Source organism: Pseudophryne corroboree, chromosome 4, assembly GCF_028390025.1.
Source record: "Pseudophryne corroboree isolate aPseCor3 chromosome 4, aPseCor3.hap2, whole genome shotgun sequence".
NCBI classification, from domain to species: domain Eukaryota; kingdom Metazoa; phylum Chordata; class Amphibia; order Anura; family Myobatrachidae; genus Pseudophryne; species Pseudophryne corroboree.
Genome location: NC_086447.1, coordinates 541,893,694 through 541,918,798, shown reverse-complemented (window position 1 = coordinate 541,918,798; position 25,105 = coordinate 541,893,694). Strand labels below are relative to the sequence as shown.

At 44.3% G+C, this 25,105-nt stretch overlaps 1 long non-coding RNA gene across 1 annotated transcript; it reads right to left on the bottom strand.

The window, feature by feature from the left end:
* Nucleotides 1-677: 677 nt before the first annotated feature.
* LOC134909925 (uncharacterized) lies at nt 678-24,739 on the bottom strand. Its single transcript, XR_010176064.1, has 2 exons — nt 24,418-24,739; nt 678-1,402 (listed from the first exon to the last, which is right to left on the bottom strand). It is a non-coding gene; the product is annotated as an uncharacterized LOC134909925 (long non-coding RNA).
* Nucleotides 24,740-25,105: the final 366 nt, after the last annotated feature.

The following is a 25,105-nucleotide window of genomic DNA, read 5'->3' as shown; positions in this document are numbered from 1 at the left end:
CTTGCACAAAGGCGGAGGTAGCGGTCCTGCTGCTGGGTTTTTGACCTCCTACGGTCTCCTCCATGTCTCCTGATGTACTGGCCTGTCTCCTGGTAGTGCCTACGCTGACAGACACAGCAAACCTTCTTGCCACAGCTCGCATTGATGTGCCATCCTGGATGAGCTGCACTACCTGAGCCACTTGTGTGGGTTGTAGACTCCGTCTCATGCTACCACTAGAGTGAAAGCACTGCCAGCTTTCAAAAGTGACCAAAATATCATTCAGAAAGCATAGGAGCTGAGAAGTGGTTTGTGGTCACCACCTGCAGAACAACTCCTTTATTGGGTGTGTCTTGCTAATTGCCTATAATTTCCACCTTTTGTCTATTCCATTTGCACAACAGCATGTGAAATTGATTGTCAATCAGTGTTGCTTCCTAAGTGGACAGTTTGATTTCACAGAAGTGTGATTGACTTGGAGTTACATTGTGTTGTTTAAGTGTTCACTTTATTTTTTTGAGCAGTGTATGTATGTATGTATATATGTATGTATGTATGTTTATATATACGTATTATATATATATATATATATATATATATATATATATTTATATAGAATGGGGGGATAAGGGTACCGGCGACTAGTGTTGTTTAGAATAAAGTCACTAAACCTTAAAATTTATGAGCCAAAAAATATATAATAATACAAACAAGTTTTTAATAACACATAAAAGTGGAATAAAACATAAAAAGTTTTTTTAAAACATTCTTTGTAAAAGGTAAGGAGCTCTGACTTAGCTTAAAATAGGCAGGGAGGTCAGTGCAGGGAACCCAACGCGTTTCGTCACATCAGACTTCTTCAAAGGGTAGGGACAGAATGAGATACCATGCCTATTTATACCCCTGGTATACTAGCTCAGGGGTTGTGATGTCATAATTGGTCATGTGACTCAATGAAAACATTTAGCCTAAGAGCAATAAAGGACACTAAATTAAAACATGGTTTAGGGCAATCAGGATCACTGTGAAGATGTTCACACTAAAAACGAGTGTTTAATAAAGCGAAAACACTGTTTAAAATGTTCAAAACTGTGAAAATGTATTAAAGTGCGGCACTTCCGCCACACTTCCGGTGACGGAAGTAGCGGGTCACGTGTCTCCGGGTACTTCCGCCCCACTTCTGGTTCGCTAGTGCACATGCGCCGGCGGCGTTCTTCGTTCACTGCGCATGTGCCTGCGGCCTCTCCTAGGTATCAGCAGTCTGTGTGCAGGTCTCAGTGTGGTAATTGTCCTTCCCATTAAATGCTGCGGCAGCCATATTGCTAGGGGGAAACACCATGGAGTATAATGGAAATGCGGTGGCCATCTTTAAGGAGTTTTTGGAGACTCAGGATTCGTAGTTTGACGGTATCCATGGCAACGGCTCCATATAGATAAAAACAAGAAAGATATATGGTAACATCTATGTACTGGTTTTTCACACAGATAATAGAGACTACTGGATAAGGGGATAATAAAACTTATTGGCCCACATACTGATAATTAAGATAATTACATTAATTATATGCGATGAGCGCTTTTTGTGTACCTAAAAGTGACATCTCTGTTACAACTCAATATAGCGGTGATTACAGGTGACAATGTTAGTGAGATTTGAAAAAAGGTTGTAGTATTACAACCACAATAATAGTGATATGGAAGGCGAATATTAATGCTAAATACATATATAGATAGATGATACATACACAAGTGATAATGGGAGTAGTGATGGCATGTTATACACAGAGAATTATTCCTCAGTGATTATAAGGTGAACCATGGATGGTGTGAACCTAGTAGTACCAAGTGATATCAGATCGGTCACTAGTTGGCTTGACGTCATTTGCCAGTCCTTATAGTACCTAATCTTCCCAGGCAGTCCTCCTCCCTGGTACTGGTCAGGCCCAGACACTGCTTATCTTCCAAGATCGGGCGAGATTGGGCGTGCCAGTGTGGTTTGACTGTACACCAAGGTAGACGTCTTAACACCAGGAATCCGATCGCACAGTAACACTCGAGTCCTGGTGATTTATTACTTTATTATAGTGTGAGACGGACAACAAGAAGGAATTGAAAGAATTAAAAGAGTTGAAACAGTTACTTAAAAGTGAAAGAAGTGAAAAAAGTGTGCACGAATGGATTGTGGCCAAGGACAGGGAAGGAATGTCGGAGGATACAGCACCTCATAGAAAGGGTGCAATCTCATATCCTTCGTTCAGACCCGTGGGTTGCATGGTCTGCAGCTGGAATATCCAGTACATCTCCCTTCTCGAGAGTTTGTTCACAAGGTCACCTCCTCTCTCTCCCAGACACACATGTTCAATGGCCTTGAACGTAAGGTCCTCAGGATTAGAGTTGTGTAGTAGTGTGAAATGTCTGGATACGGTATGACTCTCCACCTTATTCTTGATATTCCTTACGTGTTCCTGGATCCTCATTTTGAGCGGTCTCTTGGTCTTGCCCACGTACTTCTTTTTGCAGGTGCATTCCAGTAGGTATATCACAGACATAGTATTGCAGTTCATGAATTCTTTTATGGTGTACTGTTTCTTGTCCTCCATATCGCTGAAAGTTTTTCTATTATGATGTAAATATTTGCATGTGTTGCATTTCCCACACTTAAAAGAATCCACACATTTCGGCATCGGGGTGCTCCTGGTGGACTTCTCCTTTAACAAACTTGGTGCAAGATGGTCCTTCAGGTTTCTAGATTTCTTGAAGATGAGTACTGGTTCGGGCGGTAGGATGTCCTTAAGTACTGGATCCATGAGAAGAATGTTCCAGTGGTTCTTGAGCGAATTCCTAATGGTCTTTTCGTGTTGGCTGTAGGTGGTAACAAAAGCAACCGTATCCTTCTTAGCATTTCTTGGTTTGTACCTCAGGAGGTCTTCCCTGTCCACACTCCTTGTCTTTTCTAGTGCTTTCTTCAGAATGGGCCCCGGGTATTCTTTGTCCACGAATCTTTTACTGTAGATCTCCAATTGGTCCTCACAGTCCGTAAGATTTGTACAGTTTCTCTTTATCCTTGAAAACTGTGATGCCGGGATGTTATCCTTCCACTTTTGAAGGTGATTGCTCCGGTAGTGCAGATAGCTGTTCATGTCCACCTCTTTGATAAAATTCTTAGTGGTGATGCTTCCATTTTCACCAGTTAGAATCAAGTCCAAGTATTCCACAGATCTGTCGTTGGTGTTTGAGGTGAAGTTCAAGTTCATATCATTACTTCCCAGCATGCTTAAAAACTCATTAAAAGATTCAACCGTGCCGTTCCAAATGATCAAAATGTCATTGATGTAACGTTTGTAGAGTACCACATTCTCCTTAAAAGCGCTGGAACTGTAAACATGCGTTCTTTCCCAACATCCCATAAATAAATTAGCAAAGCTTGGGGCAAAGATCGTCCCCATTGCTGTGCCGCAGCATGGTTAAGAAACTGGTTAAGAAACTTAAAATAATTATGGCTGAGGATGAAAAGCATAAGATCACAGATAAAATATCGGTGGATAGAAGTCAGGGCTGGATCGTTGTTCAAATATTCCCGGCATGCAGCTATGCCTTTAGAGTGTTCTATGCATGTGTACAGGGATTGGACATCCACTGTCGCCCATAAGTACGTGTCCTTCCACTCCACTGTTCTAAGTATATTGAGTACCGATGTTGTATCCTTTAAATATGATGGCAGTGCCGTCACATAGTTTTTCAAAAAAACATCCATGTATTCTGATAGATTGGAGGTTAGTGAACCTATGCACGCCACTATCGGTCTACCGGGTGGATTGGTCAGGGATTTGTGGATTTTGGGTAGAAAGTAAAAAATGGGGGTAATGGGATTGGATTGCATAAGATATTGGTATTCTTCCTTTGTTATCACATTGTTTCGTAGGCCGTGTAAAAGTATGGTCCTTAATTCTTCCACAAAAGGTTCCTTCGGATCACCCTGAAGTGGTGTGTAGGAATTAGCATCTCCCAATAGTCTTAGTGCCTCCTTAGTACAGAGGTCATGGTCCATTATAACCAACCCCCCCCCCTTTGTCAGCCTGCTTGATAATTATGTTGTTGTTTTTCTGCAATTTTTTTAGGGCTTTGCATTCACAGTTCCTCATATTCCTTCCCTCAGCCAGTTTCTGTTCAGTGTCACATAAGTCCTTTTTTACCATATCATAAAAAATACTGACGTTGCTTCCCTTGGACTCCAGAGGGTAATACTTTGATGTTGGTTTAAGGCCAGATTTGGAACATTCCTCATAATTACTTATGATGGCATCTTCTTTACGCAAGAAATGTCTCTTTAAAGTTAATTTTCTCACAAATTTATTTAGGTCAATAAAAGTCTCAAACTTGTTTAAACCACTCGTTGGTGCAAATGACAGGCCCTTGCTGAGGAGTGTTGTCTCTGGTTCTGTTAATATGTGCTTAGATAAGTTGAAAATGCCTTTGTCCTGCGGTTCAGTTACTGTAGATTCCTTCTTTTTTGGTCTCTCCCTCCTACCGCCCCGTTTTCCTCTTCCTCTAAAAATCTTTTTTTCAGGGGCGATGCCTGTCTGCTGTCCTCTCTCACCATGTGTCTTACCATGTCTTTTGTTCGTGCACCTGTTCTTGCCGATAAAAAATCCTGATCCCCTGTAGAGTCTCTTCTTTGTAAAGCTGAAAATCTGTTTGCTGTTCTTATGTGTGGGTTCGATGGCGAATCTTCACTGTTGGTCCTGGTTTTTCTCCCTTTGTTAGGTATCGTCTTCCATTGATATCTCCCCACTCCATTCGACTGATGGCCGGGAGCCTTGAATCTGCTCCATGTGTCCTTGACTGTAGTCATTTTTGTCCCGAAGAAATTTTTTCTCTTTCCCTTTGATGACTTCCCCTTCAACATGCTCTAGTTTCTTGTTGAGTACTTTTTCATTAATGATGTAGTCCTCCTTATCCTTGAATCCGATCATTTCAGATTCTTTCGCCTTTATTTCGACCTCCAATTCCACCAAAACATCCTTATTTTTCTGGATGAGAAGTTTCATAAGGTCTATTAAGCATCTATGCAAAATGGAGTCCCATTCTTCTATGAATTTTGTATCCATAGTGCCAAACGTGGGTTGTTTGAGGAGTCTCAAACCTCTGGGTACTCTATTTACTGTGATGTAGTGTTCATGGCCTTTGACATCCCACCAAGTTTTTACTTCTTTAATAAGAAGTTTCTCCATACCCCAGAACAGATCATCAAGATCTTGTGTAGGTGTTGGAGCGTCCACCTGTTTGTTTTCATTAAATATTTTTTGGCATAAATCATTTCTTTTAACGGTACGGTCAATATTTCCAAACATTCTAGTTTATTACTGGATACTTGACTCACCAGGCTGCTATATCGATATACCAAAAAGCAATTGTGTGACCAAAAATGATACAGCGCCACTTGTGGGCTGGGTTCTCAGTAAAGAAAGTGAATAAAAATTATTAAAAAACACACGTAACCTAGTTAAAGGTGTCTGCCAACCCTTAAGAGTGCAATGCTGGTACAGTACTGCTAAAAAGAGTATAGAATGGGGGGATAAGGGTAGAGTGGTACACCACATTCTGAGGACGGGGCTCGCTGCTCCAAAACGTCAATGTTGTGAAATACACCTTTTTTCTCTTTCTGCATGGTCTCCGAGTGCTGTTACTGCTGGATTGTTATTGTTTCATTCTGACATGCACCGGAGCAAGCTGTTTTCAAGTATGTGAGTGCCGGTGAATACTGTATGGATATATATATATATATATATATATATATATAATATTCCAATTCAGCTGGCACTCACATACATAGACAGCTGTTCAGGTGTCCAAGTTCACAAACAGATTTGATTCATTTAATTGGAAAAGGGATGCGCACAAATTCTCTAGGAAACTGAAACTGAGACTTAAGGGATATTATCAACATCATCCGGAATCCTCTGACACTACTATTCTGGATCCATTTCTAAGATTAACATCTAGCTCTAAATTTAACCCATGTCCAACAACTCTTCGTTAAAGACCTTTGGTAGACTACTAGACGGAGCAGTTTCTAAATCTACATCAGCTCCTGGTGCGGTACAATGCAATTTATACAAAGAAGAAACCAAGGCATTGCAAGACCTCAAATGTTACTGAGGACATTATCATCAGGCCCGCCGATAAAGGCGGCGCCATAATCATTCAGGACATTAGGGACTACCGAGCTGAGATATTGTCTCAATTAGCTGAAACAGATGTATATTCCAAGTTATCTAGAGATCCTACAGAACAATATCAAATAGAATTAAAAAACATTCTCATACAAGCATGTGATGATCAATTGATCTCTAACAAGATTTCTAAGAGTTTGTATGTGCAATATCCCAAGATCCCTGCCCTATACACGCTGCCTAAGGTGCAATAAAATAGGGCGAAGCCTCCGGGTCGCCCTATTCTGTCTTCACGTGACTCCTAGTATCAGCCCACCGCTCAACTACTGGATTGTATTTTACAGCCCTTATTGTCAAGAAAGCAATCGTTTCTTAAAGACATGATATATTTTTTGATTGGGCTGTCTATATTTGATAATATACCATCTGGTACTTTAATGTTGTTTGAATGTTGCAAGCTTATATACCTCAATACCACATGAGGGTGGTATATCAGCTATGGGTCAGTTCCTTGGTGCTTTTTTGGATGACAAGGAATTTAATCATTACCTTTTTTTATGTTTGCTGGAATTGACACTCTGTCGGAATTATTTCTGGTACGATGGTAATTATAATCTTCAGCTGCAGTGATGTGCCATGGGGTTACCCATGGCCTCCACGTATGCTAATGTATTTATGTTTAATTTTGAGGAGGAGATATTCCTGAACAATGTGCATGTCAATGAATGTATCTTGTGGTACACAAGATACATCGATGACATCTTCATGCTTTCGACAGGGGGTGTGGAAAAACATGATATTTTGTTATCGGAGATAGTTAAAATTATCCGATTAAACTGACTTATGTACACAGTTTCATGGAGTCCGTCTTTTTAGATGTTAAGATCCATATTTGAAACAATAAGTTTGAAACTGAGGTACATTATAAGTCCACAGATAGAAATACATTTTTAATGGCCTCTAGTCATCATCCTGAGCCGTTAAAATGGCGCCTGCCGTAATCACAGATGATGACGATTGCTAGGATTACCAGTGATCCACACAAAACTGCAAGCCATATTGATAAACTTATTCATAAATTTGTACTTAGAGGCTATGACATTAAAACCTTGAAAGAGCAGAAATTAAAGGTTCTAGGTATGTCATGTTCTGATCTTCTTTCCAACAGAAAAGACAAGAAGGGTATTTTACCCATGGTGACTGACTATACAGTAGCTAGTCCAATTTTGAGAAAAGCTACACAAGCTCTATGGCCTATTGTGAGGTCTGATCCTGATTTACCAGTTTTTAAGGATTTAAGATCCATGGCAGCATTTCAAAAAGGAAGTAATTTATGTGACAAGCCTACTGCATGCAGATATAACAGGAAGATATATGCCTAGAACACCTAATATACTAAACCTTCAGGTTGTTATAGGTGTGTCAATTGTGCCACTTGTAGCCATCTAATTGCGTGTAAATATTTCAGACATCCTCATAACAACAAAGTATTTGATATAAGATATGTTCTGACTTGCAGCAACCCATTTGTAGTTTGCCCTTGTGGATTGTATTATATTGGGCAAGTTGTATTATATTGGGAAAGTTACCCATTAAACATCGACTCATGTGTACTACAACACATGTCATATATCTTCTTATCTGTCCGTGTGGTCTTACCTATGTGGGCAAGACCATACGACAATTCAGGGAAAGGATGGCGCTACATAGGAGTGCTATTAAAAAAGCGTTCGAGAAAGGGTCTAGCGACCAACCGTTTGCCTGCCACTGTTTGGTGGAGAAACATGGGATGGCAAGCATTAGAGCCATCCTTATTGATCACACTTCTCCCACATTGAGGGGTGGCAATAGGGATAGGTTACTTTTACAAAAAGAGTTGCGGTGGATCTCCAGGTTGGGTACACTGTCCCCCGGTGGCCTTAATGAAAACCTGGGCTTGCAGTGTTTTCTTTAACCTGTTTTTCGACCCTAGTGTTTGTCTAACTTTTCCATTGCCTTAGGTTATACTACTGCTTTAGGACAGGGAATATTCTTGTTGGTGGGGCAGGTAATATTTAGTATTTTGTATTTTTCCACTAATGATAAGTATAATGGCTAATTAGCATTGGCAGTCGTACCGACTAATGTTGATAGGTATATGGTTATTGGAGTGATCTAATATCCTGAAGCGCTCTTTTCTGGTGGTTTTTATGTATTTTTAAAAGTGTTGTTATATGTATCTTTGTTTTATACAGGCTCCGTTTTATTGGTTGTGCCTGGGAATGTATCATGACGGTTACGATGGGAACCTCCCTGCCGCACGGCGCGTCGTGACATCATAGCCCTGCGATGCAGATGTGAGCTGTGCATGCTTGCGGGCGGTCGTGCCGTGTGGACAGGTGCACACAATCCTTGCACTTATGTCTTTGTATGTGTACTATATAAATGTTATGTTTGTTGGTTTGCACTGTTGTCTGGCCCTGAGGACAGGCAGTTTCCCCGAAACATGTATGCAATAAAGGGAGACTTTTTTGCATTATTGAATCAGTCTGCACGAGTGCCGCCGATTACCTTCTACCTACATTGTCACCTTATGCTAAGCTGACTAGGAGGGCACCGCAGCATGTTGCATTGATTATTTGGAGTGCCGGAAAAATCTACACCATATCTATCTATATATTATATATAAGTTATAACACTGTAGGGGAAGAGGGCGTAGATGGCAGGAAGCAGCAGCTGAGAAATCATACAAGTCCAGTTTGTGGTGCAACTGGCCGCAACAGGTTTTATTAAGCAGAAAATAAAACAAACATCAAAGGAAAATACCTTGCCTGTCCGGCACTAACTAAACACAAGACGTTCCTAACTGTCTCTAAGCAAAAACACAGAGTTCTCCAGTAAACACTGTATGGCTCACTTGTATAAGGAAGGGTGTTTCTCTCACAGAGATTCTGCAGTCTCCCCAGGCAGTCTGCACACACTAATCAGGCTAGCAGCCCTATAAGGCTCTTGCACAGCTGAAAGCCCTGATTAGCCCTCTGTGAGGCCAAAGATCCGAACTGGGCCCAATGTCTGGAACTTGCCCTCTCTCTCTCTCAGGGCCCTTATCCAGCTTTTCCAGCAAACTGAAAAGGTTCTAACAAAACAAAACATTTTCCTGGAAGTTTTCCTTTTTCTAAAACATGTAAGAGAAGAACCTGGGACAAACATACCTGCCCTCAAACACTATTCCAGTGTTCTTGTCACAATATATATATTTATATTTATACTTCATTGTCATTTATTATGAATCTCACATTGCTTAGCAGTCATACACAGAATTAAAACCCATGAACTGTTTCACTGAAAGCAGATACCTTACCGATCAAGCTATTTGCTCCTGCATAGCAAGGCTCAGGGTTTGACTGGCCAACAGGAGTACAGGGGAAACCCCCGGCAGGGCCCACTGCCGGGGATCCCACCTTCTCCTATACGGATCAGGTTCCAGACTCTGCCCTTGAATTATACATTATACATATGTTACCTTATGCTGGTGTATTCTCTACAGTGCTTTGCTGTTATTAATCTGTTTTATTATCCTGATGCACTGCCAGTATTTACTAAATATATATATTTATCAAGTGGCCCAGACCATGCACTCTCTAATGATCACCGAAGCCTCTGTGGCAACTGGCCACGCCCCCTCTGGAGACTGGCCACACCCCCAACTATGGGCCCCACCAGTGCATTCCCCGGTGGGCCCTATATGCCCCAGTCCGACACTGGCAAGGCTGCAGATGCTAATTATATGAAGCTACATAGAATTGTCAATTCAAAACCATTGCAACGGCAGATCTATGTAGTGTGCAGCCACACACTACATAGATCTGCTCAGTCACTCACAATGCTGATTATTTCTTTGACTATTATTTTTCAAGTGTCATACCCAGGGTTAGAAACCACTACCTATTATTACACTGGAAGCACCTTACTGATGGAGCTATTTTTGGGAAGCATGAGAATTCTAAGTATGGGCCTAATTCAGGCTAGATCGCGAAAATGCGATCAAGCACAAAAATGACAAATAAAGATGTGGGCGCATGCGTAGCACCCATCCTGCGCATGCGCCCTCAGTTTCTGTGAGGGGGCATAGGTAATGTGATCGCCTCTGCCTGTCAATCAGAGAGATGTGGTGGTTGCAACATTCCGTTTTCTAGGCGGAGATGGATCGATGGATCATTGTGGGGACTTAGGCGGCCAAACGGGGGTGGAGTCATTGAAATGGGGGCATGGCATGATCACAGCAGCTGCATGACATCACATGCAGCTGCCGTGATCAGTGCTGGCAGGAGGCAACCTTAATTTCTGCTATCAAGCAGAAATTGCGATGCAATCGCAATCTCTGCTTGATGAAGGGGAAGAGCGGCGGTCAGTATGCGGGGCGGCCTTGCCCTGCGACGGGCGGCCCCCAGCATGCGATCTCATGGACTGCAAATTCTGCTAATTAACAGAATTTGCAATACATACTGAAGCAGCCCCTATATGAAGTTACATGCAATTGACAGAGAAGTAACTTCATATAGTTAGAATGCTCATGCTTCCTATACAGGAGCAAATAGCTCCATCAGTAAGGTGCCAGCTTCCAGGGTAATAGGTAGTAGGTTCTAATCCTCAGGGCCGGATTAACAATGGGGCGGATGGAGCTGCAGCTCCAGGCCCCCCATCAAAATAGGCCCAAAGCACCTGCTCTGCTGCTGCTGTAAACAGGAAAACATGTTTTCCTACTACAGCAGCCATCCAAAGGGTGTCCGAAGCCTCACCCTCCCGGCCGCGACCCCCCTTCACCTCCTCCTGCGGCACTTGTGGCATAAACTGTATGCTTACGGCGGCGCAATGGGAGCGGGAGGCTGCTTCACTAGCCCTAGCCTCAGTGCGCCGCATACAGTGACGTCAGCACATGTGACGTTGCCGCCCCGAGCATCGCCGCGTACTCTGTGAAGGAAGCAACAGCATGGACTGCACACTCACTCAGCACAGTGTTAACAGCAGCTGAACAGGGCAGGCTGTTCCGTGAAGGCGGCCTGATCATGATAGAGTGACTGAGCATCATGAGGTGAGGTGCTGCTACACTGCTGGTAAAATAAGTATACTTTAGACATTGACTTGAATATATGGATATATATATATATATATATATATGGATATATAGATATATATATATATATATATATATATATGTGTATACTCTACATACACATACTGTAGAGATATATACTGTACACATGTATGTAAAAAATATGTTTGTATATATATATATATGTGTGTCTGTGTGTGTGTGTGTGTGTGTGTGTGTGTGTGTACACTGCATATACATGCATACATATGTATACTACACACATAGATCTATAGATATAAAAACGTGTATATGTGTAAACTGTATATATCTATGTGTGTGTAGTGTGTGCGTGTATATAAACTGTGTGTGTGTGTATATATATATATATATATATATGTACTGTGTTTGTGTGTATGTATATATATATATATATACATACATACATACACACACACACACACACACACACACACACATCTATGTATCGTGTGTGTGCGTATATATAATATAATATGTCGAAGTGGGCCGGTATGCAGCGGTATGGCATACCGGCACTTCGTCACTGACTTGGGAGTTGTTTTTTAATAAATAGTAGTGTGCAGAGCCAGACACTGTGCAGGCAGCGCTATGGAGCAGGAGGCGGTGGGAGTGGCCAGCCTGCTGCACAGGTTACAGCCAGGAAGCTACTCTGCTTATGTGTCCACGTTGGGTGCACCCAGTTCCCGCACCCACCGCCGCTGGAACCTGCAGGGCACCCACGTGGGGTACACTGCACACAGGGGGTCATTCCGACCTGATCGCACGCTAGGATTTTTCGCTGCTCTGCGATCAGGTCAGGACTGCGTATGCACTGCAATGCGCAGGCGCGTTGTACGTGTACAAAGCGGATCGTTGCTGAGCGATGGGTTTTACGAAGAAACCATTCGCACAGCCGATCGCAAGGAGATTGACAGGAAGAGGGTGTTTGTGGGTGTCAACTGACCGTTTTCTGGGAGTGGTTTGAAAAACGCAGGCGTGTCCAAGCGTTTGCAGGACGGGTGTCCTGACGTCAATTCCGGGCAAAAACAGGCTGAAGTGATCACAGCGGCTGAGTAAGTTCTGAGCTACTCAGAAACTGCACAAAACTTTGTAGTGCTCGGCTGCACATGTGATCGCACACTTGCAAAGCAAACATACACTCCCCTATAGGCGGCGACTATCTGTTCACAGCGCTGCAAAAAATAGCAAGCGATCAACTCGGAATGACCCCCACAGTTCCCATAGCCGCCGCTGGAGCCCGCCGGATGCCCATGTGTGGTGCACTCGTTTCCCGAACCTGCCACCACTGGAGCCCATGGGGCACCCATGTGGAGTGCACCCGGTTAACATAGCCGCCACCACTGGCGCCTGCCGGTCACCCACGTGGGGTGTGCCTGGTTCCCGCACCTGCTGCCACTAGAGCCCACTGGGCTCACATGTGGGGTGAGCCTGGTTCCCGAACATGCAGCCTCTGGAGCACACAGTCCACTACCTGCCTTTTGAAAATGGCCTCATTTTAATGGCATCAGCAGAGTGGCCTGCTGTAAGTATTTTGGGGCTACATCCACCTTCAGATACATCTGACTAAAAATATGCTTTTTTTGTATGTTCATCACTTTCCTCTGTACCTACTAAGGTCATATTCCTCCACTTCTTTATTAGTCCCTTAATGTTTACTGTGGAGCATAAAATGGTGTCAGGGGCATAACTGTATGTGGCATAACGTGTAATGGGCAATACAGTCTATGGCGTAACGTGTAATAGGCATTATGATGTGTGGCATAATGTGGAATGCGCATTATGATGTGTAGCATAACGTGTAATAGGTGTTACGGTGTGGAGTAATATGTAATGGGCATTACGATGTGTGGCATAATGTGGAATGGGCATTACGGGGTGTGGAATAATGTGTAAGGGACATTATAGTGTGTCGCATAATGTGGAATGATCATTACGGTGTGTGGCATAATGTGTAATGGGCATTATTCCACACACCGTAATGTGTAATAGGCGTTACGGTGTGTGGAATAATATGTAATGGGCATTATGGTGTGTGGCATAATGTGTAATGGGCATTACGGTGTGGCATAATGTATAAGGGGCATTATGGTGTGTGGAAAAATGTGTAATGGGTATTACAGTGTGTGGAATAATGTGTAAGGGGCATTACTAATGGAGCAAAAATTACAAATAATGTAAAGGGCATAAATCAGTTTTTTTCCCCTGTGTTTTTGTTTTTCCCTGTGTAATGTTACGGATCCACCAGAGAAAGAATAAGCGGCACTTCTGACGTGTTTTTAAGTGATATATGTTATTCAATTGAAATCCAGAAATACAGTCGATCGAATAATATATCACTTAAAAAAACGTCAGAGGTGCCGCCTATTCTTTCTCCGGTGGAGCCTCTACGGCTCCACCGGAGAAAGAATAGGCAAAACTTCTGACATTTTTACCCAGGGGATTTGTTATATATATTCGGCAGCACGGATGGTGTAATTGTTAGCATTACTGCCTCACAGCACTGAGGTCATGGGTTCAATTTCCACCATGTCCCTAACTGTGTGGAGTTTGTATATTCTCCCTGTGCTTGCGTGAGTTTCCTCCCACAATCCAAAAATATACTGGTAGGTTAATATATATATATATATATATATGTGTGTATATGTGTGTATATATATATATATATATATATATATATAAATGTTTGTATTTATAATTCGCTCATATTAAATTGCGTTTGTTAGTATTGTATGCCTAGGTATGTTCTCTCGTTGGAGCCATGAGATAAAGGGATGTTTAAAATTATTATTCCTGTAATTTAGATAGTCTTTCAAATCTTCGGATCAGTGCTATGATATGTGCAGTACACTGATGTTGCTTGGTAACTGGTAGCTGCATTAGAAGTTTGCGTTCCATGGGAGTAGCTAGCTGTGGACATCCAGTTTTCTGTTCCAGCGTGACATGCACAGTTCTGGTGCATCAGTACCACATGTGGTACCCTGAGGTTACAGGCAGAGCGGTACAACTTTGCCTGAACAATTACATGACTTAAGTGTTCGACGGTGTAATGGTAGTGGTATGCTTCTGTTGTGCTTGGACCTTTGGGACCTTATGTTAATATTGTTGCTACAGTACAGGACAGTGGTTCTCAAGCTATGGGGAAGATGTACTAAGCAGTGAAAAGAAGAGTGGAGAAGATGTCCATGGCAACCAATCAGTTGCTCTGTATATATTTATAGTATGCAAATTATAAATGTCAATTCAATGCTGATTGGTTACCATGGGCAACTTCTCCAGTGGCTCACTTCTCCACTATTTTCACTGCTTAGTACATCTGTCCTTGTGTGCTTGGGCACCCTGGGGTGCCTCGTGACTCTTGCAGGGGTACCTTGGGTTGGTGGTCCAGGACCAATTCAAATTATTTATGGTCAATATAATAAGCAAAACCAGTGCTGGTGGATGTCAATAATAAAATATTTGGAGAAACAGAAGCAAATCTTGTCATCACCTCATAATTGCACTTAAGGATGACATACTGTATAAACACAATTTACTTAATATAATATTTCTTTCTAAATTTCTCAATGAGAAACTGTTGGCCTAGGGTTGCCATGAAAAAAATATTCTGATACTCTAGGGTGCCTTGATTTAAAAAAGTTTGGGAACCACTGGTAGAGGAACTGATATCACTTCAGGGGAGGCCAGGCGTTCCAAGTTGGACCACATGTAGTTTGCAGCCTTTTTACACATAGGCTCTCATTCCGAGTTGTTCGCTCGCAAGCTGCTTTTAGCAGCATTGCACACGCTAAGCCGTCGCCTACTGGGAGTGAATCTTAGCTTATCAAAGTTGCGAACGAACGATTCTCAAAATAGCGAATAGACACTTCTTAGCAGTTTCTGAGTAGCTCCACACTTACTCGGCATCTGCGATCAGTTCAGTCAGTTTAGTTCCTGGTTTGACGTCACAAACACACCCAGCGTTCGCCCAGACACTCCCCCGTTTCTCCAGCCACTCCCGCGTTTTTCCCAGAAACGGCAGCGTTTTTTCACACCCACCCATAAAACGGCCTGTTTCCGCCCAGTAACACCCATTTCCTGTCAATCACATTACGATCACCAGAACGAAGAGAAAACCGTAAGTAAAATACCTAACTGCATAGCAAATTTACATGGCGCAGTCGCAGTGCGGACATTGCGCATGCGCAGTTAGCGGAAAATCGCTGCGATGCGAAGAAAAATACAGAGCGAACAACTCGGAATGACCACCATAGTTCTGATGGTATACGTGAGACAGTGCTGGAATCTCTGCCTGATCTGCTGTACTTGTGCTTTGATGCAGCCCCAAATGTTCAGAGGAATCAAAATGTCTACTTTTTGGTCAATAGACATTTGATAAAGTCCAGTGAGTGCCCATCTAATGGAAAAAGGTGGGAATCACTAAAAGCTGGTACAGCGCATGTGTTGGCGCTGTTGGAAATAATTGGGCATTTAAGTGCTGAGGGTTTTATATTTTTCAAACACATGCATATATACACGCATACACACACAAAATATATGTACAGCACTGATCACACCCCCATATAAGTAGCCACACCCACCATGCTGGTCACACCCCCTGCAGTGGCACACAATAGGCCCTTCAGAAATTACAGCTCCAGGCCCATTAGGACCTTAATCTGGCACTGCTAATCCTGGGTATGACACATATCTATAATTAAGAGGGTGTGATTGTAAGGTGCAGGGACTAGTCAGGGAGTGGAATTGGCCACGGAAGAAATAGCGGCAGGTGTCGATTAACTTAATTAAAATGTGTTGCAAGACACAAAACGGGAGAAGAGGTGTCCCCCTAAAGAGCAGGAGCCCATCAGCTGCCTCCCACAGTTATGCCTCTGGTTCCCACACTACTTATCAACTCCAGTTAGTAAAGCCAGTGCATTTAACCACTGCAATGATGTGTAGTTTTTACCCTGTTCATCAACTCCAGCTAGTACTTAACCACTGCAGTCCTGAGAAGGTTCCACACTGCTCATCATCTCCATCTACTAAATCCTGTGCAGATAACCATTGCAGTCCCCTAGTGAGAGTAGTGACAGTTTGGAAAATAAAGATAGTTTTAGTAATTAATATATTTATGATATATTCTGCAATTGCGTCTGAAGTGTACAATATAACGATGTATAATGGAGGACAAATGATTTTGTGAAAACAAAAATACTTTACTGTTCGAGAAAATCATTCTAGTAGATAAACACAAAATAAAAAATGTATGTTAATTTTGAAGTACAGGGAAGGGAGAGGCGAGAAGAAAAATTCACAATAATAGAGAAAATGGGTAAATCACAATGTTAAAAATATAATATTCTGAATCATGTCCAATTAGAGGGTGGAGTCCCACGTCTCAGTTTTGTGGGTTTAGACTTGTATCAGTGTCAAAGAGTACAGAGCTTACTAATTCACTATGAATGGTCTATGTTGTAGGAAGGTGAGCAGGCTAGTGTGGATTATGCTGTCTCCAAAGTCCTTATAACTGGGGTACCCCTATTTGTTGCTGGCAGGGGGAGAAGTAACAGGTGGTCAAGTGTGCAGACTCCGGACCAACTGGCCTCACCAGTGATCCGGCACTGTCCGCAATAGCGCTTTGTTACAAGCACATCGTGGTCGCCAGAGATGCTGGGAAGCGGTCACAGTCTTGGAAGGGGAAAGGACACTGCTTCTAGTCCTGACAGGACTATCCGCTGTGTCCTACTTCTTCCTACGGAGTCTTACCTGCATTTCCTGCTCCCTGCCCCTTGTCCGTCTACCTCCATCTTCGCCTCACTTCCTGATGGTCTCCTTCACTTCCGGGTTCCTGCTTTGCCGGTCACATGGCCGGGGCACTGTGCGCATCTGTTTCACCTTCCCTTTTCTCCTCTGTAGAGTATTTCATTTTTAACATTGTGATTTACCCATTTTCTCTATTATTGTTAATTTCTGCTGCGGGGTACACCGGGCTCCACAAGGAATGGACAATGGGGTGTAGAGTAGGATCTTGATCCGAGGCACCAACAGGCTCAAAGCTTTGACTGTTCCCAGAATGCATAGCGCCGCCTCCTATATCACCCCGCCTCCCTGCACAGGATCTCAGTTTTGTAGTTGGTGCTGCAGTAGCAGGCACGTAACAGAGGCTCCAGGGAGCCCTAAGAAGAGCTTTTTTTCTGAGGAAAAAAGTGAAGACTTCAAGAGCAGCAGCAGTGTTACATGTCAGTGGACATTCACGGCTGTAGCTCCGGCTCTCCCCAGTGGCGCTGTACACTGCCGAGCCATGGTTGCCGGGTAACTACTGCAGGAGGCTCCGGTTTTCTTCTTGTCAGGCACACACAATGGGGACTCTCCGGTATCGCGTGGCCGCGCTTCGGGAGGTGGTAAGTGGGTACTGCTTGCGGGACCCGGTCTTTATCGCGATCCGGCACGGTCAGTGGGAGGCGGGCCGCGCGCGCTGGCGGTGGACACTGTGGCAGTACAGGCGATCCCACTAGATCACCAGGGCATGGGACAGGTCAGGTTTTCTCTATAAACCGTTTTATTAGAGCCCGCAGTACCCGGTGGTTTTGCCAGCAGGGGGATAGAGCTTGGACCTGAAACCCCTCCCCCAGCCCCAGGGCGCCATTTTCTGCAAATGTTCCCGCCCTGTAGCTGCATATCTGTTTCTCCCTCACTCCCTGGCAGTGTCTGCGGCGCCATTATCCCTCAGCTCACTGTTCCTGGGAATACTTGGGCAAATCCTCCTATGTAAAGCTGCCTGGTTGTCAGTGCTGTGACTTTACAAGACACTTAAGTATTCTACCTGCCTTTTTTAGTCAGTGTTAGTTAAGAGAGAGTGCACTTAGTCAGGGTTTCCTAGTACAATTACCCTGTGATATACATCCAGTTCTTACTGTGTACTGTTATATCTATTGTTATATAGCTGTGTAAGCTAGTCCAGTGCAGTATTATTGATAGTAATAACCTCTGCATTGTACAGACTGTGACTATTTGTGTGTGCATTTGATAGCTGAGTGGTGTCCATTTCGTGTCTTTCACTCAACCTGCTATCCCTATATTCAATAACCTGAGGGGGCTTGGTGCATCAGGTTTTATCTAATATAGGATTTTCACAAAGATATACTGTATTACGTATTTTTCTCTGTGATTTAGTCACCATATCTCTCCTTTATCTCTGCTGGTGCTGACTACACTGCGCAGGGGTTTGGGCTAGAGGTATTGTGCTGCTGACAAATTGTACTGTGTTACCTGATACTGCAAGTTATATCATGTCTGCTTCTGAGGGTAACGGTTCTGGGGCTGAACACACTGCCGGTGTTGCTGAAGCCGCAGATACCTATGAGGAGAATATAGCAGCTTTGGGCTCTGGTTCTGGGGGCTCCTTGCCCCCCAGTGGGACGGTAGCAACGGGGGTAAATAATGACCCGCCGTGGGCCACTTTTTCCACGCTTCTGCATATGCTAGTTCATAAACTAACACCCCCTATGGGACCCCCAATGCCGGTGCAACCGTTTGTGGTCCCTGCAGCTAACCCGCCGTGGGCGGATGATTTATCTGCTCAAATAAAGAAGTTGAACCAGTCCCTGACTACTAAAAAGTCTGACCGTCGCTTGCCTACGTCCAAGTGGTCCTCTAAGCGAGCGCTTGTCTCCTCACAATCCACTGCTGTCACTGACACCTCGTCGGATGAAGACGGCACTTACACGGACCCCACAGGTTCTGACTCAGATACGGCTGATGGGGAGGGTGGTTCACATGTGGATGTTCCTGATCTTTTGGAGGCTATTAAGTTAATTTTACAGATTACGGATGATCCCGAGCCATCCGTTCCTCCTAAGAAACCAGATAGGTTCAAGCGTCAGAAGGTGATTAAACAAGTTTTACCTCACTCTGACCACCTAATTGATATACATCAGGAAACCTGGGAAAACCCGGCTACGAAGTTTGTGCCTCAAAAGAAGATGCTGGCTCGCTATCCCCTCGCGCCGGAGCTGTCTAAGAATTGGGAAACGCCTCCTCCAGTGGACTCACATGTGGCTAGGATGGTGGTTTCCTCAGCTCTACTGGTCACACCGTCACGTCTCTAAAAGAGCCTACGGATAAACGTGTGGCGGGTTGTCTGAAAGCGATTTACATCCTCACGGGTGCTGCACAAAGGCCCACTATTGTAACTACTTGGGCTGCAGAGGCCATTGAAGCATGGGCCTTGGAGTTAGATGCTGAAATCTCCTCTGACCATGCTAGACAATGCTTGTCTTATATTGTCACAGCTTCTCGTTATATTAAAGAGGCGGCTTCTGATGCCGGTATCCTGGCAGCCAAGGCCTTTACTACGTCAGTCCTGGCTCGCCGGATATTGTGGCTGAGATCCTGGTCTGTGGATCTGGACTCTAGAAAAACCCTGGAGGTACTCCCTTTTAAGGGAGATATTCTGTTTGGGGAGGATTTAAATAAGATTGTGGCTGACTTGGTTACTGCCAAAACTGCCTGTCTGCCAAGTACTGCTCCTTCTGTGTCGAAGGGTAAAGGTACTTCCTTTCACCCCTTTCGTCCTTCAGGTAAAGCAAAAGGTCAGGCGTACAACAAGCAGGCCCGCACTTCCAAACCTGGTAAGCCTAAGCCCAAAAGAGCCCTGGTGGCCCGTCAGCTAGCTTCCAAGACAGATAAGCCTGCCGCATGATGGGGCGGGCCTCCCTCTGGGGGATCCCAGGGTGGGGGGCCGGCTTCTAGGGTATACCCAGGAATGGTTGAAGACCACTTCAGATGCCTGGGTACGGGAAGTCGTCACTCGAGGTTACGCCATAGCCTTCAAAAACCGACCCCCTCATCGATTTTGCCAGACAGATGTCCTGTTGGACAAGACAAAGGCAAACACTCTACATTCGGTGGTACAGACCCTCCTGGATACAGAAGTCGTAGTACAGGTGCCTCTTGCGCAGAGTGTCCGGGGGTACTATTCTCCGCTGTTTCTAGTCCCGAAACCGAATGGGTCCTCCCGGCCCATTCTCAACCTAAAGGCATTGAACAAGTTTGTGAAGGTTTCCAAGTTCCAGATGGAAACCCTTCGCTCTATAGTTCTGGCCTTGGAACCTGGGGACTTCATGGTCTCCCTGGATATACAGGATGCTTACCTGCATATTCCTATAGCAGTGTCTCATCAACAATACCTGAGATTTACGATTGGCAACTGCCATTACCAGTTTCGGGCGTTACCTTTTGGTTTAACAACGGCTCCGCGAGTCTTTACAAAAGTCATGGCGGTGATGACGGTGGTACTCCGCCTTCAAGGGGTCAGGATACTGCCGTATTTGGATGACTTGTTAATCCTGGCAAATTCCCCAGAACTTCTCCTGCATCATCTAGATGTGACGGTCTGGTTTCTGCAAGCCCACGGGTGGCTCATCAACTGGAAGAAGTCATCCCTGATCCCTGCTCAGAGCATGGTGCATCTGGGAGCACTATTGGACACTCACAACCAGCGGTTGTTCCTGTCTCAGGAGAAAGTCCTGAAACTTCAGGACAGGATTTGTTGCTTCCTATCTCGTCCGCAAGTGTCGATACATTCGGCGATGCAGGTGCTGGGCCTCATGGTGTCAGCATTCGACATGGTGGAGTACGCTCAATTTCACTCTCGCCCTCTCCAGAGGCTGATTCTAGCCAAATGGTATGGCCTGCCTCACCGGATCAGGTCTCAAATGATCTCATTGACTCTGGAGGTCCGTCTGTCGCTGCTCTGGTGGCTCCAGGACCAACAACTGTGCAGGGGCCGGCCGTTCTGGATATCCGACTGGGTCCTGTTGACGACAGATGCCAGTCTAAGAGGTTGGGGCGCGGTGCTGGAGCAACACTCCCTTCAGGGGCGGTGGACGAAGGAGGAGTCCCTCCTCTCAATCAATACTCTGGAGTTGCGGGCGGTCTTCAATGCCTTGAACCTAGCCCAGCATTTAATTCAGAACCGTCCTGTTCAAGTACAGTCGGACAACGCCACCACAATGGCTTACATAAATCATCAAGGCGGCACTCGAAGCCGCCTAGCAATGAACGAAGTCTCATGGATTCTACAGTGGGCAGAACGCCATCTACCGGCCATATCGGCAATATTCATTCCAGGAGTCCTGAATTGGGAAGCGGACTTTCTCAGTCATCAGGACGTGCATGCTGGTGAGTGGGGCCTCCATCCAGAAGTGTTTCAACTCCTAGTGGAAAGGTGGGGCCTTCCAGACGTAGATCTGATGGCATCTCGACACAATCACAAGGTTCCGGTCTTCGGAGCAAGGACAAGGGATCCTCAAGCAGCATTCGTGGATGCGCTGGCGGTACCATGGAGGTTTCGACTGCCGTACGTGTTCCCTCCGGTGTCACTCCTGCCCAGGTTAATTCGGAAGTTCAAGCAAGAAAAGGGAATTATGCTTCTCATAGCTCCAGCGTGGCCCAGATGGCACTGGTTCTCAGACCTGCAAGGCCTATTGTCAGAGCGTCCAATTTTACTTCCACAACGCCCAGACCTCCTTGTTCAGGGCCCCTGTGTCTACCAGGACCTAGCCCGGCTGTCTTTGACGGCGTGGCTCTTGAAGCTACCGTCTTAAGGGCTAAAGGGTTTTCTGAGGCGGTCATTCAAACTATGTTGCGGGCCCGGAAACCGGCTTCTGCTCGGATTTACTATAGGGTCTGGCATTCTTACTTTGTTTGGTGCACATCTAAAGATTATGACACTTCCAAGTTTAGTATAGCCAAGTTGTTGGCTTTTCTTCAGCAGGGCCTGGACTTAGGCCTGCGTCTGGCCTCCCTCAAGGTTCAAATATCTGCCTTGTCGGTGTGGTTTCAGAGAAAAATTGCGACCTTACCTGATGTGCATACCTTTACTCAGGGCGTGTTGCGTATCCAACCTCCCTATGTCCCGCCTGTGGCTCCTTGGGACTTGTCGGTGGTTTTGGAGGCGTTACAAGAGTCTCTGTTTGAACCTCTTGGTTCAGCTGACCTTAAGTGGCTTTCCCTTAAGGTGGTGTTTCTGCTGGCTATTGCTTCAGCTAGAAGAGTGTCGGATTTGGGTGCCTTGTCCTGTAGTTCCCCATATCTGATATTTCATCGTGACCGGGTGGTTCTTAGGACTCGTCCCGGCTATCTACCTAAGGTGGTTTCTTTGTTCCACCTTAATCAGGAGATTGTAGTACCGGCACTTGTTTCTCCTGATCTGTCTCCCAAAGAGCGGTCTTTGGATGTGGTACGGGCTCTCCGTATCTATGTGAAGAGAACTGCTCCTATTAGGAAATCTGATTCTCTTTTTATTGTGTTTGGGTTTCACAAACGGGGCTGGCCTGCTCACAAGCAAACTCTGGCCAGATGGATTAGAATGGTGATTGCACATGCTTATGTGAAGGCTGCTCCTGATCACATTAAGGCCCATTCTACTCGGTCTGTTGGACCTTCTTGGGCGGCCCGACGTGGTGCGACCCTTGAACAATTGTGCAAGGTGGCTACGTGGTCCTCTGTGAACATGTTCATAAGGTTCTATGCCTTTGATACTGCCGCTTCCCAGGATGCTTCCTTTGGACGCCGGGTTCTTGTGCCCGTTACAGTGCATCCCCTCCCATAAGGAACTGCTTTAGGACATCCCCATTGTCCATTCCTTGTGGAGCCCAGTGTACCCCGCAGCAGAAAACGAGTTTTATGGTAAGAACTTACCACTGTTAAAACTCTTTATGCGAGGTACACTGGGCTCCACAAGGCGCCCACCCTTACGCACTTACCTTCTTTGGCTTGGTATGGCATTAGCCGCTGACACGTCTCCTGTCGTGAGTATGTGGCTACTAACCGTTGTCGTCTCCTTTCCTGCTACTGCATTGGACTGGTTAACTAAAAGCTGAGATCCTGTGCAGGGAGGCGGGGTGATATAGGAGGCGGCGCTATGCATTCTGGGAACAGTCAAAGCTTTGAGCCTGTTGGTGCCTCGGATCAAGATCCTACTCTACACCCCATTGTCCATTCCTTGTGGAGCCCAGTGTACCTCACAGAAAGAGTTTTAACAAAGGTAAGTTCTTACCATAAAACTTGTTTTTTCTTCTCCCCCTTCCTTTCCTGTCCTTCAAAATTAACATACATTTTTATTGTGAATTTAGTACTAGAACGATTTTCTTGAACAGTAAAGTTTTTTGTTTTCACAAAATCATTTGTCCTCCATTATACCTCGAATTTATCATAAATATATTACTCTATGTGAAGTTTAAAAGGGGTAAGTTCATCTGCTAACTGCTGCCCACTGCTTATAACCATACTAAGTGAACGCAAAGTATATCCTCTTGCATTTCCAGTTTTAGTAATTAGCCTATTAATTAGCATCGAAAATATATTAACATTTTGTCAATTAAGCGACGAGATGGAAACAGTTATAAACTTGAATAAGAGTTACTAATGTGCTTGTATAATTGAATCAAAGTCAAACTATCACTCTGGTACGAATGGGTGGCTATGATAAGTAATCTGATTTATATAAAGACAAGAATAAAGATATATAAGGGTGTTATTAGTAAAGCTAGATTTGAAGCTAAAATTAGAATTGTGTAATTTGAGATTATAATGAATTAAAATGCTGCTATAAAATAGATGGGAGTTTGTGAAAGAACAGAACATATGCAGTTTAAATAGAGTGAATAGTGAAGCAACACAAAAATATTACAGGTGAAGACATAATATGAATCAAAAGAACTGGCAACTAAATGAATGAAAGTAAAACTCTTCTACAAGTTTCTTTTGAAGAGTGCATAAAAGAATACCTGAGCCGTGATAGAGTATAACTAGTAAGAAAGTTAACCATGTGAAAATATGATTGTAGTGGGATATTTATAATCCATATATATATATATATATATATATATTGCCTAATATATATATATATATATATATATATATATATATATATATATATATATATAAAAATGAAAAAAAGCTGGCACTCGTTCACAAACATATGGTAATTGCCTGGTTGCCCTCCTAAAATACGTCTTGCAACGTATAGAAATAGCAGGTGGAAGGCGGCACTCCAAGGTCTTAGAAAACACTGGAAAAGATAGGTGCTGAACACCATAAGCTGCAGTAACGTTTCAGTTTATTAATTAAACTTTCGTCAGACCAAAAGAAACATAAAACAAGTCATACCTTTATAGAAGAACACCCAGTGCCTCCATCAGCGTGTGTCTCGTGCAGGGAGCCCGTCCGGTGACGTCACAGTCCTGCGACGTGCGCCTCACAGCGCTGCACCCGGCCCAGCAGTAGCTATGGAAACCAAACAAACGTGACTAATAGAGAAAGCCTTACACCCAGGTGAAAGATCAGATGTAAACAGGAGCTCAAAGTGTCGAGCATTCCTGTAGCCAGCTGAGAGAAGCATAAAGAGCTGTGTGTCTAACGGACACTGCGACAAAAAAGCTAAAGAGTAAAATGCTGGCATAACAGGAATGCTGCGCTAACTGAGCAGAAAGGAAAATAATGTCAGCGAGGTCAAGGACAATGAGTTAGCATGTGTCAAACAATTTAACCCCTCATGCAAACTGAAACAGATCCCAGGGTGTAATGAAGAAAGAGTGTATCACTGATGTAAACCACAAAATACAGTAACAGTTTACAAGAAACAATTCAAGTTAAGCTGTTCATTCAGCCCCATAGGGGCAATGGTATTGAGGTTATGGATCCAGGTAGATTCCAGTTGAAGCAACTTACGTCCCCTGTCCCCTCCCCTGATATTGGGGGGGACCTGATCGATGATTTTGTAATGTAAAGTCGCTAAACTGTGATTATGTGATTTAAAATGTCGAGCAACCGGCTGTTCAGTGTCGGTACCCTCCAG